The sequence below is a fragment of the Dendrobates tinctorius genome, unplaced genomic scaffold, assembly GCF_039654945.1.
Source record: "Dendrobates tinctorius isolate UK_male_01 unplaced genomic scaffold, ASM3965494v1 ptg000037l, whole genome shotgun sequence".
Lineage (NCBI taxonomy): Eukaryota > Metazoa > Chordata > Amphibia > Anura > Dendrobatidae > Dendrobates > Dendrobates tinctorius.
The window spans coordinates 30884446-30904000 of NW_027361705.1; the positions used below are offsets into that span (position 1 = coordinate 30884446).

General features: G+C 46.6%; 1 long non-coding RNA gene across 1 annotated transcript in view; it reads left to right on the plus strand.

The window, feature by feature from the left end:
• The window catches only part of LOC141088143 (uncharacterized), a 30252-nt gene extending 10749 nt beyond the window's left edge, over window positions 1–19503 (plus strand). Inside the window, exons 2-3 of the long non-coding RNA XR_012231848.1 lie at window positions 16786–16943; window positions 19138–19503. This is a non-coding gene — a long non-coding RNA (uncharacterized lncRNA). The remainder of the gene's footprint in view (window positions 1–16785; window positions 16944–19137) is intronic.
• Window positions 19504–19555: the final 52 nt, after the last annotated feature.

Here is a 19555-nt window from a genome sequence, read left to right on the forward strand (position 1 = left end):
TGCAATAAACACACATGTATCCTCAGGAACAAGAGTGAAGCATGAAATATACAGCATGACAATACACAATGCGTACACTATTGAACCTGAGGACACTTGTGTGTTTACTTCAAGTATATATCTTGCAATAAACACACATGTATCCTCAGGAACAAGAGTGAAGCATGAAATATACAGCATGACAATACACAATGCGTAAACTATTGAACCTGAGGACACTTGTGTGTTTACTGCCAGTATATATCTTGCAATAAAAACACATGTATCCTCAGGAACAAGAGTGAAGCATGAAATATACAGCATGACAATACACAATGCGTACACTATTGAATCTGAGGACACTTGTGTGTTTACTGCCAGTATATATCTTGCAATAAACACACATGTATGATCAGGAACAAGAGTGAAGCATGAAATATACAGCATGACAATACACAATGCGTACACTATTGAACCTGAGGACACTTGTGTGTTTGCTGAAAGAATATATCTTGCAATAAACACACATGTATCCTCAGGAACAAGAGTGAAGCATGAAATATACAGCATGACAATACACAATGCGTACATTAGTGAACCTGAGGACACTTGTGTGTTTACTGCCAGTATATATCTTGCAATAAGCACACATGTATGATCAGGAACAAGAGTGAAGCATGAAATATACAGCATGACAATACACAATGCGTACACTATTGAACCTGAGGACACTTGTGTTTTTGCTGAAAGAATATATCTTGCAATAAACACACATGTATCCTCAGGAACAAGAGTGAAGCATGAAATATACAGCATGACAATACACAATGCGTACACTATTGAACCTGAGGACACGTGTGTTTACTTCAAGTATATATCTTGCAATAAACACACATGTATCCTCAGGAACAAGAGTGAAGCATGAAATATACAGCATGACAAAACACAATGCGTACACTATTGAACCTGAGGACACTTGTGTGTTTACTGCCAGTATATATCTTGCAATAAAAACACATGTATCCTCAGGAACAAGAGTGAAGCATGAACTATACAGCATGACAATACACAATGCGTACATTATTGAACCTGAGGACACTTCTGTGTTTACTGCCAGTGTATATCTTGCAATAAACACACATGTATCCTCAGGAACAAGAGTGAAGCATGAAATATACAGCATGAAAATACACAATGCGTACACTATTGAACCTGAGGACACGCGTACACTATTGAACCTGAGGACACTTGTGTGTTTACTTCAAGTATATATCTTGCAATAAACACACATGTATCCTCAGGAACAAGAGTGAAGCATGAAATATACAGCATGACAATACACAATGCGTACACTATTGAACCTGAGGACACTTGTGTGTTTACTGCCAGTATATATCTTGCAATAAAAACACATGTATCCTCAGGAACAAGAGTGAAGCATGAAATATACAGCATGACAATACACAATGCGTACATTATTGAACCTGAGGACACTTGTGTGTTTACTGCCAGTATATATCTTGCAATAAACACACATGTATCCTCTGGAACAAGACTGAAGCATGAAATATACAGCATGACAATACACAATGTGTACACTATTGAACCTGCGGACACTTGTGTGATTACTGCAAGTATATATCTTGCAATAAACACACATGTATCCTCAGGAACAAGAGTGAAGCATGAAATATACAGCATGACAATACACAATGCGTACACTATTGAACCTGAGGACACTTGTGTGTTTACTGCCAGTATATATCTTGCAATAAAAACACATGTATCCTCAGGAACAAGAGTGAAGCATGAAATATACAGCATGACAATACACAATGCGTACACTATTGAACTTGAGGACACTTGTGTGTTTACTGCCAGTATATATCTTGCAATAAACACACATGTATCCTCAGGAACAAGAGTGAAGCATGAAATATACAGCATGACAATACACAATGTGTACACTATTGAACCTGAGGACACTTGTGTGTTTACTGCCAGTATATATCTTGCAATAAAAACACATGTATCCTCAGGAACAAGAGTGAAGCATGAAATATACAGCATGACAATACACAATGCGTACACTATTGAACCTGAAGACACTTGTGTGTTTGCTGAAAGAATATATCTTGCAATAAACACACATGTATCCTCAGGAACAAGAGTGAAGCATGAAATATACAGCATGACAATACACAATGCATACACTATTGAACCTGAGGACACTTGTGTGTTTACTGCCAGTATATATCTTGCAATAAACACACATGTATGATCAGGAACAAGAGTCAATGCAGCATCGCACAACAGAGAAATACTTACTGAACGCCTTTTTGACAGTTCCAGAGGCGCTGTCCTAGCCCTCCATCAACGCTGCGGCCACTTCATTCCAGAGCTGCTGGGTCACCACAATGTCTTTGTACAGCTGGTCACGGCTGTCCCACAACGGGACACGCTCCTGGACAAGGCTGATGAGTTGCTCATTGTCTAGATACACGTCTTCATCCCGTTGTGGAACCTAGAAAAGAAATACATTTAGAATCTTTGTAGTTGTGGAGAATGATATAGATGAAAACAAACAAAAAAAATGGGGAGAAAAGCAGGCCAGAAAAACAGGAAAACAAAACATTAATAGGCAAAAAAAACAAAAAAAAGGATACTTAAAGTACTTCTCCTTCCCGCCGTGCGTTGTGGACGCTGTTCCGGCTCACTTGGCTGGTCCGATGCTGAGGTCTGAAAAAGAACAGAAATAATTACCAATTTGTAGAGGCCGGTATACTTACACAAAGGCAGCAAAATACTCACCTCAAGCTCTGCATCTGCCAATTCTTGCCTGGTAGGAGAATATTTTGATCCAGAAGACATGCTGGGGAAAAAAAAACATTAGTACATTATATATTTTTTAAAAGAAAAGGCTCACATACATTGGTTTATACTCACATTACAGTGCTGTATTCTCCAAACTATAATGGATTCTCGCTGGTGGGTGGGTGTCTTGTCTTGTCTTCCAGTCTGTCTGGAGAGTGATGATCTGGCACTACAAAGCCCTTCTTTTATGTACCCTTCACCAAAACAAGACAATCTAGACATTGTTTACTCTGAAATCGCGTGCACTTGCAAAGCGCTGACATGCGCACTACAATGCGCACGTCAGCGCCCCCATAGACTCTAATGCTATTTTTTTGCGCATTGCGTGTGCTGACGCGCGCATGCGCATTTTTAAAGAGGTTGGGCGGAACAAAAATGCAACATGTAGCGTCCGGCGCATCTGGTCGCACACTTGTTAAATGCGCAGCGCACTGAAATGCTGAGCCACGCGTGCAATTGCTAGACACTGCGCCTGCCATTTTAAAGATAGGGGACCATTGCGCGTGCGACCGATAGCACACGATGCGCTGCGCAATAAAACGCTAGTGTGAAACCAGCCTTAGACAGTTATTTTGCCGCGAATAAAGCCCCTAAGTGGTCTCACTCACTATATTACCACTCTCTGTAGAGTATTATGCCCCTACAAAGTTTGATGACCCCCACAACAGAGGCGTAGCTAGGGTTTCGGTTCAGGGGGGGCGAAACTTCGGAGTGGGCCCCTAACTAGGTAACTTTGATTACAACTCGGTGACACACTCAAATAGTGGCTGTAGGAGATGACTGCGCTGTTACTGAAAATAATCCCTGTATAAAGACCAATATGGATATTACCGCCATATGGTCAGTGGTAAATACGAGTCCTATAAAACATATAAGTGATTACTGCACAGTTATAGTTGGTGACTTACCGCTGACGTTCTTTCTGATGGAATCGGTCACTTTTCACGTCTTTTCCATCTGGACCAGACCGACATGACAACTCCTCCAGCCAGGACTCAGCTACAGAGAATTCAAGAAAGACATGTTTCACTTCTCATATTCCAGCCTGCACAAACCCCTCATCCTGCTGATACCCCAATACTGAGCCACTGCTGCCGTATGTGTCCCTATTACTGCACCTGATACCTCAATGCTGAGCCGCTGCTGCCGTATGTGTCCCTATTACTGCACCTGATACCCCAATACTAAGCCGCTGTTGCCATATGTGTCCCTATTACTGCACCTGATACCCCAATACTGAGCCACTGCTGCCGTATGTGTCCCTATTACTGCACTTGATACCCCAATGCTGAGCCACTGCTGCTGCATGTGTCCTTATTACTGCACTTGATACCCCAATGCTGAGTCGCTGCTGCCGCATGTGTCCCTATTACTGCACCTGATACCCCCTATACACACACGGCTCCGCTCCGCACCCCCTATACACACACGGCTCCGCTCCATACACCTTGTACACATGCGGCTCTGCTCTGTACACATGCGGCTTTGCTCTGTACACGCTGTACACACGCGGCTCCGCTCCGGACACCTTGTACACACCTGGATCCGTTCCGTACACCTGCAGCTCTGCTCTGTGCACCTTGTACACACACAGCTCCGCTCCGTACACCCCATACACACATGGCTCCGCTCCATACACCTTGTACACACATGGCTCCACTCCATGCACCTTGTACACACATGGCTCCGCTCCGTGCACCTTGTACACACATGGCTCCGCTCCGTGCACCTTGTACACATGCGACTCCACTCTGTGCACCTTGTACACACACTGCTCTGCTCCGTGCACCTTGTACACACGCAGCTCTGCTCTGTACACCCCGTACACCCCATACACACACGGCTCCGCTCCGTACATCTTGTACAGAAACGGCTCCGGTCACCCCATACACACATGGCTCCGCTCCTCTGTACACCTCATACATGCATATCTTTGCTCCGTACACCTTCTACACACACGGCTCCGCAACTCCGTACACCTCATACACACACAGCTCTGCTACATCCACCCTGTAAACCCCTCCTGACTCCACACAGAAACTTCACCTCATCCTGCCAGCACCATGACAACCAGCACAGCAGAGTCCTGCAGCCACTGAAGCCCCTGATCATGTGACCCCTGACTCCGCCCCTCCTGTGACCTCATCACGGGTCCTGTGCGCACAGAATAGCCCAGGACGACATTGCTGGCTGAGAGGTGGGGGGCATCGGGGCCCCCCACCGCCTTCTCAGAGCACGGGGCCCGGGGCCACCACCCCCCCGCCCCCCTGGTAGCTACGCTACTGCCCCACACAATGTGATTGCCTCACAAACTTTACACAAAGCATGATGCTCCACAGCACTCTACACAGTAAGATTGTCACCACCGACCCCCACACAGTATGATGTCCACCACAGACCTCTATATAAATTGTGATGTCCACCAAAGCCACATGAATAGTATGAAGACCCCTCAGCCCCATACAGTATGATGTCCCCATAGCCATCCCATACAGTATGATGATCACCACAGTCCCAACGTAGTATAATGTAACCCATAAACCTCCAGACAGTATAATGTCCACCACAGCCACCCCACAGAGTATGATGTCCACCACAACCACCCTACACAGCAAGATGGCTTCCCCACACAATATGATAAATCCCCCATACACTATGAAGATCCCCCAAAGCCCCAATACTGCATGATTATCCCCCACACAGTCACCTATATCGTAAGATGGTCCACATCACAGCCCCCTGTACAGTATGATGGTCCACCTCACAGACTTCCATATAGTATGATGCTCCCTCCCACAGTCCCCTATATAGTATGGGAATCCCTCAACAGTCCCCTATATAGTATGATTGTACACCTCACAGCTCCCTATATATTATTATGGTACACCTCACAGCCCCTATATAGTATTATGGTACCCCCAACGACCCCCAATATAGTTTGATGTTTCACCTCATAGCTCCCTATGTACTATGATAGTCCACATCACAGCCCTCTATATAGTATGATGGTCCAACTCACAGTCCCCCATATAGTATGATTGTCCCTCCAATAGCTCCCTATACAGTGTTATGGTCCCCCCAAATCCCACCATCACCCTCCCTATATAGTATGATGGTACACCCCACAGTTCCTTACATATTATGATGGTACATCTTACAGCTTCTATGTAGTATTATGCTACCCCCAACAGCCCCCCATATAGTATGATGATTCACCTCATAGCCCCCTTTATAGCAGTCCCCCATATAGTATGATGGTCCCCCCAACACTACACAATATAGTATGGTGGTCCAACCCACAGCCCCTTATATACTATGATGGTCCAACTCACATCGCCCTATATAGTGTGATGGTCCCCCACAACATCCCAAAAATAAAAAAATCCCTGTACTCCCCCAGATACCTCATCCTCCAGAGCGTCTGACTCTTCTATGCATTCTTGCAGTGGATGCTGGGTGACAGCGCGATGTAGTGACATCATTGCACTGCTAACGTCCGCTGTTTGTGCTGGCCTCCGGCAGGTCACAGGAGACTTCCGCAGCCTGCTGGAGTAAGTGACAGAGCCAGCCACTTTGTTCTCCGTCACAACTGTTAACAGTATAAGCATTTTGAGGCTGCAGTTTTTGATAACAATGTAGCAGACAAGGTGGCCCATGACCAGACAGGCCCTTCTGGCATTTGCCAGAATTGCCAGATGGCCAGTCTAGCCCTGTCCCCAACTCTTCTGTGTAGGCGTCTTCTTATGGATCACAATGATCTGGATTTAAACATTAGATTGACATACAGGGAAGATGGGACCATATCTCAAAATGGAAAGGCGAAGGTACAAAACCTAAACCATGCCAAATTCAGCAGAACTCTGATATTTACTCCAGGTGAGAAAAACTACATATTTAAGGCAAGTGAAAGTCCACGATTTGCTGGAATCTTCACCCTGAAAGTACAGTCGTGGCCAAAGGTTTTGGGACACAAATTTTGGTTTTCACAAAGCTCGCTGCTTCAGTGTTTTTCAATCTTTTAGTCATGTTTCCATGGTTACTGAAGTAGAATTATAAGTATTTTTTAGTATATAATATATACAATTTTTTTTAGCTTTTATTGACAAATACATCGAGCTTATGTAAAGACTCAATATTTCCAAAACTTCTACAATTATCCCTTGCAGCTGGATATTGGCTACTGGACCAAATCCTGACTGATGACCCCACATTCTTTCCTAATCAGTGCTTGGAGTTTATCATAATGTCTGTGATTTGGTTTTTCCACCCGCTTATTGAGGAATGAGCACCAAATTTTGACCTAGAAAGTTTCCTGGCCATGGACCTCAAATTTCAATGTTTTCTTCACTGATAAAGCCCCCTTCAGACTCTTTGGGACATCTGAAAGAATGATGAGTGCTACCATGAGTCCTGTGTCATACCAACAGTAAAGCATCCTGACTAGTGTTGAGCGATACCATCCGATATTGAAAAATATTGGATCGGCCGATATCCAAAAAGTATCGGGTATCGCCGATTCCGATCCCGGAGTCCCATTCAATGGGACAGAAATATCGGAATTAAAAAAAACCCTTTCTTTCCTTGTAGGTTAATTCTACATGAAGAAAAACAACTAATAATAATGTAGAATGTATTGGGGGAGGTGGAGGAGACATTAAAGCCATAGAGGTTTAGCCCAATCAAATGGAATAGCAGGAATTAATTTTTTTTTTAAAGATGTTCGGCGTTACAAACATATTGACTATGTTAACCTCTTTTAAATTTTGTCAGATATGTATGTTTCACTACTTCCATGCTCTTCACCTTCTTTTTTACTTCTCCCGCACTTTCTCCTTCATGATCCTCAGCAGCAGCAGCAGCAGCAGCATCTTTTTCATCAACTTCTTCTTCACCTTATTCATCTTTTTCTTCACCTTCTTCCTATTATTATTTTTTTTTACATTCTTCATATTCTTCTTATTCAACTATTATTCTTCTTCATATTCTACTTCTTCATCTTCTTCCTTTTCTTCCTCATCATATTCTTATTTGTGACAGGCATTCCTGTAGTTGTTATCTATAAAAGTTTGAAGATTACACCTTCCGTTCTGCCTGTCACAAAAGATTTACAACAGGATTTGTCCGCGTTCAGTTTGGCCTGCAGCAGCAGACCTTTTCCAGGGGTACCACGAGGAGGAACGGACTCACTCCCATACACTGCTTAGTCTTCTTCTGCTTATAATTTAGATAATATCATTTGCTCTGATTTTTAGTCTTATGCTTAATGTTCTTCTGCTTTTGGTTTTTCTGCTTCTTGCTCTTCTGTCTCTTGTTGTTCTGCATCTTGGTGGTTGTCTTCATGTTCTTTGTCCTCTTGGTCATCTTCTTCAGGTCATCTTTTTGGTCTTCTTCAGTGTGGTCTTCAGGGTCGTCGTCAGGGAGAACCAAAAACCATTTCCACAAGCTCGAACTTGGAAAAGTAGCAGAAGGTACAAGAAGGCTGATGAACTGCTGAGAACCAGATGACGGTACTGGAACCCGGATGGTTAGCAGAAGGAACAAGAGCAAATGGAACTAGCGAGGACCAGCTGACGGTGCTGGAACCCGGAGGGGCAGCATAAGGAACAAGAGCCAATGGCACAACCGTGGTCCAGCTGACGGTGCTGGAACACGGTTACTAAGCAGGAGGTATCTGTGCTAGAAAGCACTACCAAGGACCAGCAGACGTTGCTGGAACTCGGATACCGAGAAGGAGGCACCTAGGCCAAAGGCACTGCCGAGAACCAGCTGACGGTGCTGGAACCCAGAGTGGCAGCTGAAGGAACAAGAGCCAATGGCACAAACGTGGACCAGCTGACGGTGCTGGAACATGGTTACTAAGCAGGAGGTACCTGTGCTACAAAGCACTACCAAGGACCAGCAGACGTTGCTGGAACTCGGATACCGAGAAGGAGGCACCTAGGCCAAAGGCACTGCCGAGAACCAGCTGACGGTGCTGGAACCCGGATGGGTAGCAGAAGCTGCAAGAGCCAATGGAACTACCGAGAACCAGCTGACGGTGTTGGAACCCAGAGGGGCAGCAGAAGGAACAAGAGCCAATGGCACAACCGTGTACCAGCTGACGGTGCTGGAACCCGGATGGGTAGCAGAAGGTACCCATGATAAACAAAGTTGCAAGGCCGCGAGCAGGCTGCAGTTACCGAAACCCACAGTCCTACAGGGGGTGCTTGTCCTATTGGCACTACGGAACCAGCTTTTATTACCAGAGCCCACAGCCCACATAGGAAGCACCTAAACTGCAGGCACCATAGGCTCGGCTAACCCGACCGCAGCACGAACCGGACAACGAGTCGGTGGCAAAGTGACGTTGACACTACCCGGAAACAGCAGGCGTGCTGGAACCAGGCTGGGCAGGAGGGAGTACCTGTGCCAAAGACACTGCCGAGAACCAGCTGACGGTGCTGGAACCCGGATGGGTAGCAGAAGCTACAAGAGTCAATGGAACTACCGAGAACCAGCTGACGGTGCTGGAACCCAGAGTGGCAGCTGAAGGAACAAGAACCAATGGCACAACCGTGGACCAGCTGACGGTGCTGGAACACGGTTACTAAGCAGGAGGTACCTGTGCTAGAAAGCACAACCAAGGACCAGCAGACGTTGCTGGAACTCGGATACCGAGAAGGAGGCACCTAGGCCAAAGGCACTGCCGAGAACCAGCTGACGGTGCTGGAACCCGGATGGGTAACAGAAGCTACAAGAGTCAATGGAACTACCGAGAACCAGCTGACAGTGCTGGAACCCAGAGGGGCAGCAGAAGGAACAAGAGCCAATGGCACTACCGAGGACCAGCTGACGGTGCTGGAACGTGGTTACTAAGCAGGAGGTACCTGTGCTAGAAAGCACTACCAAGGACCAGCAGACGTTGCTGGAACTCGGATACCGGGAAGGAGGCACCTCGGCCAAAGGCTCTGCCGAGAACCAGCTGACGGTGCTGAAACCCGGATGGGTAGCAGAAGGTACCCATGATAAACAATGTTGAAAGGCTGCGAGCAGGCCGCAGTTACCGAAACCCACAGTCCTACAGGGGGTGCTTGTCCTATTGGCATTACGAAACCAGCCTTTATTACCAGAACCCACAGCCCACATAGGAAGCACCTAAACTGCAGGCACCATAGGCTCGGCTAACCCGACCGCAGCACGACCGGACAACGAGTCGGTGGCAAAGTAACGTTGACACTACCCGGAAACAGCAGGCATGCTGGAACCAGGCTGGGCAGGAGGGAGTACCCGTGCCAAAGACACTGCCGAGAACCAGCTGACAGTGCTGGAACCCGGATGGGTAGCAGAAGCTACAAGAGTCAATGGAACTACCGAGAACCAGCTGACGTTGCTGGTACCCAGAGTGGCAGCTGAAGGAACAAGAGACAATGGCACAACCGTGGACCAGCTGACGGTGCTGGAACACGGTTACTAAGCAGGAGGTATCTGTGCTAGAAAGCACTACCAAGGACCAGCAGACGTTGCTGGAACTCGGATACCGAGAAGGAGGCACCTAGGCCAAAGGCACTGCCGAGAACCAGCTGACGGTGCTGGAACCCGGATGGGTAACAGAAGCTACAACTGTCAATGGAACTACCGAGAACCAGCTGACGGTGCTGGAACCCAGAGGGGCAGCAGAAGGAACAAGAACCAATGGCACTACCGAGGACCAGCTGACGGTGCTGGAACGTGGTTACTAAGCAGGAGGTACCTGTGCTAGAAAGCACTACCAAGGACCAGCAGACGTTGCTGGAACTCGGATACCGAGAAGGAGGCACCTCGGCCAAAGGCTCTGCCGAGAACCAGCTGACGGTGCTGGAACCTGGATGGGTAGCAGAAGGTACCCATGATAAACAAAGTTGAAAGGCCGCGAGCAGGCCGCAGTTACCGAAACCCACAGTCCTACAGGGGGTGCTTGTCCTATTGGCATTACGGAACCAGCCTTTATTACCAGAACCCACAGCCCACATAGGAAGCACCTAAACTGCAGGCACCATAGGCTCGACTAACCCGACCGCAACACGACAGGACAACGTATTGGTGGCAAAGTGACGTTGACACTCCCCGCACACAGCAGGCGTGCTGGAACCAGGATGGGCCGGAGAGAGTACCCGTGCCAAAGACACTTCTGAGCAGCAACTGGCGATATTGGAGCCCAGGGTCAATCAGGGTGTAGGCTGAGGCCTAATTTTATCAAGTTTAATATCTGTTGTAGACTACTACTGATTTCAATCGTGCTAGTAGTGGGAATGTGGACAGAGCAGGAGACATTGCCGGACACACATCTGGGGTTCAGCTGACGTTACTGAACCCCAGTAACACAGGAACAAGTGTTGATTGTGCAGACGCCACTTCTGTGCAGCAACTGGCGGAGTTGGAGGCCAGGGGAAATACTAGAGACAGAGTGGAGCCAGAGGCCTAATTGGAGCAAGTTTGAAATCAGTAGTAGTGTGAATGTGGAGGCAGCAGGAGATATTGCCGTCCACACAGCAGGGGAGCAGCTGGCATTACTGAACCCCGCTAACACTGGAGCTAGTGTTTCTCTCTGTGCAGACGGCACTTCCAAGCAACAACTGGCTGTGTTGAAGCCCAGGAACAGTCATGGAGCAGGCTGAGGCCTATTTGCAGCAAGTTTTATAGGTGATGTAGTTTGAATGTGGAGGCAGCAGGAGATATTGCCGCCCACACAGCAGGGGAGCAGCTGGCATTACTGAACGCCCTAACACTGGAGCTAGTGTTTCTCTCTGTGCAGACGGCACTTCCAAGCAACAACTGGCTGTGTTGAAGCCCAGGAACAGTCATGGACCAGGCTGAGGCCTAATTGCAGCAAGTTTTATAGGTGATGTAGTTTGAATGTGGAGGCAGTAGGAGATATTGCCGTCCACACAGCAGGGGAGCAGCTGGCATTACTGAACCCCACTAACACTGGAACTAGTGTTTCTCTCTGTGCAGACGGCACTTCCAAGCAACAACTGGCTGTGTTGAAGCCCAGGAACAGTCATGGAGCTGGCTGAGGCCTATTTGCAGCAAGTTTTATAGGTGATGTAGTTTGAATGTGGAGGCAGCAGGAGATATTGCCGTCCACACAGCAGGGGAGCAGCTGGCATTACTGAACCCCATTAACACTGGAACTAGTGTTTCTCTCTGTGCAGACGGCACTTCCAAGCAACAACTGGCTGTGTTGAAGCCCAGGAACAGTCATGGAGCAGGCTGAGGCCTAATTGCAGCAAGTTTTATTGGTGATGTAGTTTGAATGTGGAGGCAGCAGGAGATATTGCCGTCCGCACAGCAGGGGAGCAGCTGGCATTACTGAACCCCACTAACACTGGAGCTAGTGTTTCTCTCTGTGCAGACCGCACTTCCAAGCAACAACTGGCTGTGTTGAAGCCCAGGAACAGTCATGGAGCAGGCTGAGGCCTATTTGCAGCAAGTTTTATATAGGTTGTAGACTCTACTACTGATTGTAACCTTGCTCCACTTCGGCCTCTGGCTCCACTGTCTCTAGTATTTCCCCTGGCCTCCAACCCTGCCAGTTGCTGCTCTGAAGTGGCGTCTGCACAATCCACACTTGTTCCTGTGTTGCTGGGGCTCAGTCACATCAGTTGATCCCCTGATGTGTGTCCGGCAATGTCTCCTGCTCTGTTCACATTCCCACTACTAGTAATGGGAATGTGGACAGAGCAGGTGACATTGCCGGACACACATCAGGGGATCAACTGACGTGACAGAGCACCAGTAACACAGGAACAAGTGTGGATTGTGCAGATGCCACTTCTGAGCAGCAACTGGCGGGGTTGGAGGCCAGGGGAAATACTAGAGACAGTGGAGCCAGAGGCCTAAGTGGAGCACGGTTAAAAATCAGTAGTACTTTGAATGTGGAGGCAGCTGGAGACTTTGCCGTCCACACAGCAGGGGAGCAGCTGGCGTGACTGAACCCCACTAACACAGGAGCTAGTGTTTTTCTCTGTGCGGACAGCACTTCCGAGCGACAACTGGCTGTGTTGAAGCCCAGGATCAATCATGCAGCAGGCTGAGGCCTACTTGGAACAAGTAGAAAATCGGATGTTGTGTCAATGTGGAGGGAGCAGGAGACTTTGCCGTCCACACAGCAGGGGAGCAGCTGGCGTTACTGAACCCCACTAACACAGGAGCTAATGTTTATCTCTGTGCGGACAGCACTTCCGAGCAACAACTGGCTGTGTTGAAGCCCAGGATTAATCATGCAGCAGGCTGAGGCCTACTTGGAGCAAGTAGAAAACCGGATGTTGTGTCAATGTGGAGGGAGCAGGAGACTTTGCCGTCCACACAGCAGGGGAGCAGCTGGCGTTACTGAACCCCACTAACACAGGAGCTAGTGTTTATCTCTGTGCGGACAGCACTTCCGAGCAACAACTGGCTGTGTTGAAGCCCAGGATTAATCATGCAGCAGGCTGAGGCCTACTTGGAGCAAGTAGAAAACCGGATGTTGTGTCAATGTGGAGGGAGCAGGAGACTTTGCCGTCCACACAGCAGGGGAGCAGTTAGCGTGACTGAACCCCACTAACACAGGAGCTAGTGTTTTTCTCTGTGCGGACAGCACTTCCAAGCGACAACAGGCTGTGTTGAAGCCCAGGATCAATCATGCAGCAGGCTGTGGCCTACTTGCAGCAAGTTTTAAATAGGTTGTAGACTACTACTGATTGTAACCGTGCTCCTCGCAGGCCTCTGGCTCCACTGTCTCTAGTATTTCCCCTGGCCTCCAACCCCGCCAGCTGCTGCTCAGAAGTGGCGTCTGCACAATCCACACTTGTTCCTGTGTTACTGGGGCTCAGTCACGTCAGTTGATCCCCTGATGTGTGTCCGGCAATGTCTCCTGCTCTGTTCACATTCCCACTACTAGTAATGCTAGTCAGCATGACTGTCCCCCTTATCTGACTGCTTCAAAAAACACTGCAAGCACTAAGGGAGGAGGTTTTGGAAGAGGTGGAGGATGAGGAGTCACAAATGCCATCTGCTTCTGGACAGTCTGCGCTACGTGGTTCCTCACAAAGGCCTAGGCAGGGGACACTTTGTGAGGAGGATGAGGAGGAGTCAATGGAGGAGGAAGACATCTCTCCAGAGGAGGGAGGTACACAATTCTCTAGTCAGTATGTACAGCGAGGGTGGGGTGATGCAGAGCAGGCAGAGATGACGCCTCAAGCAGGGGACAGCGTTTCTTGGGCAGTTGGGAGTCTGCAGCACATGGTTGATTTCATGCTGCAGTGCCTGAAAAATGACAGCCGCATTGCTGTCAAGGACCTCATCATCTACACTCCCCTCTTCAAACACCTGCTTCTCCGGGGTAGTCTCGCCAGCACCGTACGCACCAGAAAGTGGCACCTGAGTCTCGTCATCATCTGATGCGTACTGAGGTGTGCTGAGCATAAGCACTGGCCCACCCGCCTCTTCAGATTCAGAGGGACAAAGAAGTTGCGCATCACTGCATACTCCCTCTTCTTCACATTCTTGAATGCTGCTTGGCTGGCCCCCTCTTTCCAAGCCAACAGATTCAGAGAACAGAAGTAGAGACTGTGATGGCTCCTGTCCAGGGCACTCTGACTGCCTGGGCACTTTGGCAGGTGATGAAGAGATAGATGGTTGCTCTTCAGTGCTCTGGCCCTGAGAGGACGTGGAAGTCATTGAAGTCAATGCGTTAGCTGCCATCCATCCAACAACGGCTTCAATTTGTTCCTCCCGCAGCAGTGGGGTACGTCGAGGTCCTACAAAGCTGCGCATAAAGGACTGTTGCCTGGTAAAACTGGGGGATGCTGACTCACTGGTGCCCGCAGCAGGCACAGAATCCCCACGTCCTCTCCCTGCAGAATCCCCACGTCCTGTCCCTGCTGAAACTCCACGCCCACGTGCCTTACTCCCTGCCTTCTTCATCTTGGTAGACTGATAAAGATAGGCAGAAAAGTACAAAGGTGGGGCTTAGTGTGCTTATTCCTGAACAGCTGCTAACAGGTATAAGAAACACTAATTTTATAAAGTGTGTGTGTGGACTACACTTTAATATGAGCTAATGTGGCTTACACAACTGTCAAATGGAGTGTTTGGTGAACTTTATTTTGTTTTGTTTTTTTTAAAAAAACTAAAAGGATGTGACCAAAGATCTGAAAGCGATAGTATCACAAACTTTTTGGAGCTATTACAATGCAGGAAGGTAACCTACAATGCAAAAGATGAGGCTCCAAAAAATAGGGTAATACTAATCTGGCTGCAGCTGAAGGCCACAAGCCAGAAAAAAGGCTCCTCTATCTACTCCTATATAGTTTTTGCAACCAACCAATGTAGATGGATACGGATGGATGCACACTAATAGGAGAATAAAAAATGAGCTGCAATAAAAGAAAAATATGTGTGAGGCAGTGACGCACGCTGAGCGGCCTACAACCAGGCTTAGCTGCAGGACACACTACTCAGCGTGAGCTGCACTCACACACAGAGACCTCTCAGACAGCCGTGAACAGTGCAGCAAACTGGGCACTAGCACTGAAAGGCTGCAGAGAGACTCCGCTGTCTACTCCTATAGTGTTTGCAACCAACCAATGTAGATGGATACGGATGGATGCACACTAATAGGAGAATGAAAAATGAGCAGCAAAAAAAGAAAAATATGTGTGAGGCAGTGACACACGCTGAGCGGCCTACAACCAGACGTGGCTGCAGGACACACTACTCAGCGTGAGCTGCACTCACACAGACTTTGCAGACAGCTGTGAACACTGCTGCAAGGCAAAAGAAAGCTACAGTGGTGGATTATGTAGCCTGGGTAAAGCACACTATGATTTTGAAAATCGCTATCTCTAACTGTCCCTCACAGTCTTGAACAGCAGCCTGTCCCTAACTGAATTCACAGCAGAGTGAACCCGAAATGGCGGCGGTAGCGGCTTTTATAGTGCATCATGACATCATTTCAGCAGCCAATCACAGCCATGCCATTAGTTAACATGCCTACATGCCTAACAGGATGTGTCCACACTTCTGAGGATTGTCAATGGCTGAATCAACTCAAACTGGCTCATAGCATTATGGGAACTTCCGATTCCGGTATTCGATATGCTAAAAGTATCGGAACTCAGTATCGGAATTCCGATACAGTGAATATCGGCCGATACCCGATACTTGCGGTATCGGAATGCTCAACACTAATCCTGACACCATTCACGTGTGGAGTTGCTTCTCATCCATAGGGGCTTACTCACAATTTTGCCTATGATATTGATGAAAAGAGCTATTTTATGTAGGAACACAAATAATTCTGACTCTGTCTTGGCTGATTGCCTTTTTATGCCCTTTTTCCCACTTTTTATGACAGAAAGCCCTACTTTTTTTGTTGACTATAAAATTCCCGCTAGCTAACGATTGCCCCTCACTCACTTCACCAGCACCATCTTTGTTATTTTGACTCTTGTTCATGAACCCATGGTAGGGTAATCCCGTACCCTCTCACCTCTACTCCTTATCTTTAAATAATCCCCCTCCCATTTTCCTTGGCCTCATGGCCCCCTTATTAATTTTCCTTTCTAAGTCAGCTGCTCTAAAAAAAATTTGTCCCTCTGAACGTTTTGTGTTTTGCTACTCTAATTATTGAAAGGTAATTCTCTGGTCGCGGAATCTTACAACAACCACATAAGGACTGCCCCACAAGGAAGCAAGTGCGAAACGCGCGTCGGTGCCTCTGCTCAGCGTACAAGCGCTACACTTCATGTGTAAGAGCAGTTTATATATGCTCAGGCTTCACTTTGGTCAGGTTCCTTCATGTGACCATAAAATTCACGTGATTTACTGCTAAACCTCTGTTGCATTTTGTGCTGCGCGCATGACATTAACACACTAATGCTGTATGGAGAGTCTCTCTTGGCCATTAACATGCCATTTTTTCTTCATCCCTAGCTATGTGTTTGTAAGCAGAAGGTGTGATTGGATTTCAACAGGACACGTATTCAGGCTGACCGGGAAAAGACGATTTGGCTTGCAGTGGATGAGTAACAGCCAGACGTAGCACGAGGGCAGCTAAGGAGATTAGCAAAACAACATCTTTCCCAACTTAGGTAAGAAATGTTATATAAGACATTTGCGGTACTTTTTGTACAAGTTCAAAGTCAATATTTTATTAATATATACAGTTGTGGCCAAAAGTATTGACACCCCTGCAATTCTGTCAGATAATACTCAGTTTCTTCCTGAAAATGATTGCAAACACAAATTCTTTGGTATTATTATCTTCATTTAATTTGTCTTAAATGAAAAAACACAAAAGAGAATGAAGCAAAAATCAAAACATTGATCATTTCACACAAAACTCCAAAAATGGGCCAGACAAAAATACTGGCACCCTCAACCTAATACTTGGTTGCACCACCTTTAGCCAAAATAACTGCAACCAACCACTTCCGGTAAACATCAATGAGTTTCTTACAATGCTCTGCTGGAATTTTAGACCATTCTTCTTTGGCAAACTACTCCAGGTCCCTGACATTTGAAGGGTGCCTTCTCCAAACTGCCATTTTTAGATCACTCCACAGGTGTTCTATGGGATTCAGGTCTGGACTCATTGCTAGCCACCTTAGAAGTCTTCAGTGCTTTCTCTCAAACCATTTTCTAGTGCTTTTTGAAGTGTGTTTTGGGTCATTGTCCTGCTGGAAGACCCATGACCTCTGAGGGAGACCGAGCTTTCTCACACTGGGCCCCACATTATGCTGCAAAATTTGTTGGTAGTCTTCAGACTTCATAATGCCATGCACACGGTCAAGCAGTCCAGTGCCAGAGGCAGCAAAGCAACCCCAAAACATCAGGGAACCTCCGCCATGTTTGACTGTAGGGACCGTGTTCTTTTCTTTGAATGCCTCTTTTTTTCTCCTGTAAACTCTATGTTGATGCCTTTGCCCAAAAAGCTCTACTTTTGTCTCATCTGACCAGAGAACATTCTTCCAAAACATTTTAGGCTTTTTCAGGTAAGTTTTGGCAAACTCCAGCCTGGCTTTTTTATGTCTCGGGGTAAGAAGTGGGGTCTTACTGGGTCTCCTACCATACAGTCCCTTTTCATTCAGACGCCGATGGATAGTACGGGTTGACACTGTTGTACCTTCGGACTGCAGGGCAGCTTGAACTTGTTTGGATGTTAGTCGAGGTACTTTATCCAGCATCCACACAATCTTGCGTTGAAATCTCTTGTCAATTTTTCTTTTCCGTCCACATCTAGGGAGGTTAGCCACAGTGCCATGGGCTTTAAACTTCTTGATGACACTGCGCACGGTAGACACAGGAACATTCTGGTCTTTGGAGATGGACTTGTAGCCTTGAGATTGCTCACGCTTCCTCACAATTTGGTTTCTCAAGTCCTCAGACAGTTCTTTGGTTTTCTTTCTTTTCTCCATGCTCAATGTGGTACACACAAGGACACAGGACAGGGGTTGAGTCAACTTTAATCCATGTCAACTGGCTGCAAGTGTGATTTAGTTATTGCCAACACCTGTTAGGTGCCACAGGTAAGTTACAGGTGCTGTTAATTACACAAATTAGAGAAGCATCACATGATTTTTCGAACAGTGCCAATACTTTTGTCCACCCTCTTTTTTATGTTTGGTGTGGAATTATATCCAATTTGGCTTTAGGACAATTCTTTTTGTGTTTTTTCATTTAAGACAAATTAAATGAAGATAATAATACCAAAGAATTTGTGTTTGCAATCATTTTCAGGAAGAAACTGAGCATTATCTGACAGAATTGCAGGGGTGTCAATACTTTTGGCCACAACTGTATACTGTTGTTCTGTCTCCGACATAATTAATGACTCTTACCTGTTTATTTTCAGAACATAAATTCAGTGATAATGCTCAGTTTTTCATAGTTTCTGATGTTCACTGTTTTGGCTCCATCTAGTGGCCAAAAATAATAACTACAGTGTTATTCTATCTTAGTCTCATTTTCGTTCTTGATTTCCCTCCAATTTCCAATGTATCCTGGGTAAGTTTACAAGGCATCATGGTCTATTCCAGCCCCCCTTTTTCTGCACAGTCTGCCATTTTCTATCAGGTATGCATGTTAGAAGCACCTCGTTCCTCTTCTCCCCCTGCGTCGGCATCGTCGGTGAGTAATCACGCTCCCCCCATCTAATCCCTGTCTTAGATCACCCCTTAGTTAGCTCTCCCCTGGTTAGCTATTAGCATAGGTAATCTGTATAATGTATATTATGTATTTTTATGTACCCATACTGATTGATTGTATTGTATGTTTTGCTTGTAGTTTCACCGCGCCAATATACCATCATGTTCAATAAAGCACAGAGTCAACCTACAGTCTTCTTTATTGGACCCCCGGTATAGCGGTTTAGCTGCCTGTATAAGCTACATGAATCCCGGTTCATTAGTAAGGACAGAACAACTGTATTACCTCTTGTATATGCCTAATGGTGTCTATAGTGTCAAAAGTCATCTGATTGCTGATAATCATCATTTGAATTTAACCTTTGGCCATTTGTTGGGCCATATGCTTACTGTTACTTGGCTTGTGAGCTCATGCCTGTTCATCTTATCTTTAATTTCATTTTTCTGGTGTATATTTTAGAACTGTGTTTTTTGCATCAATAAACATTTGAAGTCTTAAAAATAATTTTTTGGTGATCCTGGTTTACTCCATTCTCTCTAGTATAAATCATGTATAG